We start from the raw sequence: 5,292 nt of genomic DNA on the forward strand, positions 1-5,292 counted from the left end.
TTCTCCTTCATACCTCCAGATATGCTTCTTCCAAGCTTGAGACAATGTCTCCAAAAAGATCTGGGAAAGGTGAGGATATAGAATATTTTTGGTTAGAGTAGTTTGGTAAGACAGCAACAGAAAACTGGCATTTAATTCCTTTTTAGACTAGATTTGTAATGTGGCCTTCTACAAGCCACCTAATTTCTCTCTCATTCCCAATTTTTACATCTATAAAAATTTAACTAGATGATTTCAAGGACTCTTTTGATTCTAAAATCTAGAGTTTGTCAAGAATTTAGATATTGTGTTAGTGATGATTCTGATTATTAGTAGAGGCTACAGAAATGAGCTTGATCTACCCTTGTCTAGTTTGTCAGTTTACAGAGGGCAAGTGTGGCTACTTACATTTATCTGTGACACTTTCAGCATTTATTACAACATCTTGCACAGTTTGTGCCTCAGTCAATGTTTAATTAGTGCACATTCAGGTCCTAGTGGTTGGTGGGGGAGATCTTTAGTAGTCTGTGGGATCACTGTATTGTGTATTTCCTCTAGCATTAAGGAAAAAAAGCATGTATTTTCTACTCCCCTCTACAGTTCTAAGGGAATTACAGTGAAGGCTGGTGGCATTGCAGGATGCAGTGGAAGTGGTGATCTGTATAGTTGCACTGGGGCTGGGTAGAGTTAGGTTGTAAGCTTTCAGATCTAGGTTATGACAATAGCACAGTAGCTACTGAGAAAGGGCTGTGGGAAAGACTGCTCGGAATTAAAATATATAAATGAGACTCTTGTGTCCCTGAATGCCTACTCCTTATTCTCCATCCCTTTCTTGTTAAGTCCAGAGGACAGATCCTGGTCTTCCTCTTTTCTCTTTGCTCTTAGTTTGCAATTTCTCTGGCTCATCTCATCCCTTGGAAATAACTGAGTGTAACTACCCATCAAACAGGACATCCAAATTCAAAGTAGGGCATCCTTTTGCTCTTTTGACCTTTATTTTAAAAATAGAGATGGATGTAAGTCACCATAATGATTTACTTTAAGAAACTATCATAAAATGATTGTATGGAAGGAAGAGTTAATAATAGTTTACATAAGTTATGAACCATGAGGCAGGAGAAAACTTCTCTTGAGAGCAGACCAGAAATTAGATTTGCCCTGACACAGTGAGACTGTCATCAAAATGTGCAGTGGCGTTTGTACATGTCATAAAGGTGATTATTCTGCATCTGAGCTGTGGCAAGGTTAAACCTCAATGCTGTCTTTAAGATGATGAAAATCAGCATTGACAGCAGGTCTGGTGGGTTTAAAGAAATTCAAATGTTTAAGTATGAGGAGGTTGAATTTTGAGAAAAGATTACAGGGGCAGGCAAAACAATTAGGATTCATTGTGAATGAATAGGAGCAGAGTGTTATGTGATAGTAGTTGAATACTTAGGACAATGATATGCACTGTAATACACAAAGCATAAACAGTTAAGCTACTGTAGGAGTTACTATATTTTAAAAAGTAAATGTAAAAGGATAATTATGCAGGATCCAAAGAGGATGTTGTGTCCCTGCCTGTGCACCTTCATATGCATTGATTTAATCTTATGCCAACATCAAAGTAAAGGCTAATGCATATGAGCTTAATGTAATACAAAATGCATTGGTTACCAGAGTGAAAATTGAGACCATACCAGAAACAATTTTATGAAAGCAGAACAGAGTTAAAGGTCCTACATTACCTGGTTCAGGACTCATGAAGTTGCAGGAATGAAGGTAGTGTTGTATCGGCATGTGAGTAGACCTGTAGATTAGCAGAACAGAATGGAGATGCCTGTCATAGGTCCACACATATTGTCAGTTGGTTTTCATTAAAGGTAACAAGGCAGTTAAATGAAGATAGGATAGCCTTATAAAAATAGTGTCAGAACAATTGGATGTATAAGTTAAAAAATGAATATCAGCCCTGGCCTCATGCAGTACCCAAATAAACCCAAATAGAGCACAGACTGAAAAGCAGAAGGAAAAATTAAAAATCTCCTGGAAGAAAATATAAGAGAAAACCTTTCTGACTTATGATAGACAAAGATACCATAAAAACAAAAATTGTAAAAGAAATGATAAACAGGACTGCATCTAAATTAAAAACGTCTGCTCATCTGATAATGACCATCAGAAAGAGAAAAAAGGCAATCCATGGACTGGGAGAAAACTCCCTCCCTCCCTCCCTCCATCCCTCCTTCCCTTTCTTTCTTCCTAAGATTTGTATCTAGAACACAAGACAACACTTACAATGCAATAATATTAACTAAAACAACCCAATCAAAATGAGTTTAAGATTTGAACAGACAGCTGGCAAAAGAAAGTACACAAATGACAAGTCAATATATAGAAAGATGCGTAACATCATTAGTCCAAAGGAAAATGCAAATTGAAACCACAATGAAATGCAATGTGGTACACCACCAGAATGGTGAAAACAATGGAAGGACCAAGATTTTGGTGAGGATGTGGAGCATCTGAAACTTTACAACATTGTTTTTGAGAATTTAAAATAGTAAACCACTTTAAAAAATAGTTTCTTATAATAGTCAATATACATGTACCATATAGCTCAGCCATCTCGCTCTTAAGTATTTACCCAAGAAAAGTGAAGATATATGTCCTTACATATACTTAGATGTATATTCTCATAACAACTCTATCCATAATAGCTACAAATTGGAATTATCCAGATTTCCATCTTCAGGAGAATAGATAAATCATAGAATGGAGTATCACTCACTAATCAAAAAGAACAACCTCCAGGTGTGTACAAAACATGAATGATACATTTGGGGCAAAATATAATAAGGTTGACATAACTTTTGACCTCAGTACCCATGGAAAATGATTTAAGTAAGATTAATGGGACTAAGAGGAACATAGGAACAGTTTTGTGGTTAAAGAACACAGCCATGTAAGAAATCCCAATTGTGAGAAGTGACCTTTAAAATCCTTGAATACAACTGACTTTATATCTTTGTGGGTTGTAGGCTAACATGTCCTCAACATTCTGAAATGGACTTTGAAGGATGCTAAACTATGTAATCTATACAACAGGTCCCTGAATAATGTAATTTTGTTACAATGTTGATGAGAAAAAAAATTGATTCCCAGCTGAGACCACGGTCTGTGTGAAGTTTGCATGTTTCCCCCATGTCTGTGAGGATTTTCCCTGGTTACCACAGTTTTCTCCCACATTCCAAATGTGTACATATGAGGTAGATTCGCGTGTCCACACTGTCCCAGTCCGAGTGAGGTTGGCATGGAATGTGCCCTGCAATGGGGGGGCATCCTGTCCAGGGTGGATCCTTGCCTTTGGCCTGAGCTAGAAGGAGAGGGTCTGGCCACCTGCAACTCTGAACTGAAATAAGAGGATTGGAAAGAATTATCTTACTTGTTTTTATTCATTTCTTTCTTTTTTGTTTTAAAAGATTTTTAAAATAAATTTATTTTCAGAGAGAGGGAAAGGGAGGGAGAAAGAGGGAGAGAAATATCAATGTGTGGTTGTCTCTTGCACATGCCCAACTGGGGCACCTGGCCTCCAACCCAGACATGTGCCTGGGCTGGGAATCAAACCTGTAACCCTGTGGTGCACAGGCAGGCACTCAATTCACTGAGCCGCATCAGCAAGGACTCATCTCTTTTTTAATGTATGTATAGCTCATGTTTATTTCAATGTTTAATATCAGAAGTGTTTTGGGTCTTTATTTAGATGTTAGGTGATGTTTTTGTGACCAGAAATATGCTGTAGGAACTTAATTCTTGTTTATATCAACTATCCTGGGTTAAAATTGGTTTTGTTGTATGTCATTTCACTTAAAGTCACAGTTTCCAAGAACCTATTCCCAGGTTAAGTGAGGACTTACTGTAATTTAGGAGCTTTCCCTTTTTCTTCTTTTAGCTTGAAATCTCAGCCTCTAAAATCTGAGAATTCTTTAGATGATAACATTTGGTTGAAATGTATTTCCAGAGTCACTGAGGCCTGGAAATTGCTTGTTAAAGGCTTATGTCAGAGTTAATTTTGTGTTTTGCTATACACAATCAACTGCTCAATATCTGTGCAGCATATAACATCATAGCATTCCAAAGTACAGAAGGAATACAAACTCTTATAATCTGAGTGGGAACGGGTATTATTGGTTGTCTTTTTTTATTTTCCATTTCACCTTTTCGTATTGTGCCTTTTACGTTTAAAAACTGTAGCCTCTACGTGAATACCTACTGTGACAGTGCGACTGAGCAAACAGGGGCCAGTTCATGTGGCACCTTGGTGCATGACCCAACAATCAGAGTTGAGAGAAGCAGGTTTTTATTTATCAGATTCCAACCTTGGGGCACTGACAGCACTTATACTTAGAGCCCAGTTCTTCTCCGAGACCTAGCTCTCCCCTAGGTCCCCACCAGGTTATAAGCCCAAACCAAGTCCTATAGTTCCCCATCTCCTTATCTTAAGCCAGCTGCACAGCAGGTCTCTATCCTCTTGCAGCTACTCTCTCCTTCAGGATCTACGTAATAGTCCAGGAAAGCATGTGCCTTGTTGAACTGGATCATGATGAAGTCCAGGAAAGGCACAAGTCCCAAGAAAGTGGCCTTTCCATGTGTCCCGAGTCCTAAGAGTCAGCGCTTTGCAAGGCAGAGTCATTTCTGAGTCAGCTAGAGTGGGCATGATCAGAGCAGCAGCATGTTGTTCTCTCCCCTACGACCCCAGGCCGCAGGGCTGGACCCTGACTACGAACTGCCCAGCTGCTACATCAAGGCTCTCTCTCCTGTACACCCTCTCTGCCCTCGTGGCTCCTATCTCGCTGCCACCCACATGGCTAAATCTCTCACATGGCTGCCCTCTTCCCTACAGACCATCATGGCTGCTACCTGTTCTCTCTAACCTCAGGGTGGACCAGCCTCTTCTCTCTCTGCCAATGCTTAGTTCATTTTTAAAAATTGTTAAAAAAGATTTTATTTATTTACTTTTAGAGAGAGGGAAGAGAGGGAGAAAGGGAGGGAGATAAACATTAATGTGTGAGAGAATCATTGATCAGTTGCCTTTCACACCCCCCCAGCTGGGGACCTGGCATACACCCCAGGCATATGCCCTGACCAGGAATCAAACCTGTGACCCCCTAGTTCGCAGGCTGGCACTCAATCCTCTGAGCCACAACAGCGAGGGCCAACCCTTAGTTTAAATCCTGACCTGGAGCTGCCTACATGACCTCCTACATAGCTCCTCCCACAATGAGCTTTATTTGCATTTCCTGTATTGTTTACATTCTCATGGCTTCCACC

This window comes from Phyllostomus hastatus, unplaced genomic scaffold, assembly GCF_019186645.2.
Source record: "Phyllostomus hastatus isolate PE091 unplaced genomic scaffold, TTU_PhHast_1.1 phas_contig_38, whole genome shotgun sequence".
NCBI classification, from domain to species: Eukaryota; Metazoa; Chordata; class Mammalia; order Chiroptera; family Phyllostomidae; genus Phyllostomus; species Phyllostomus hastatus.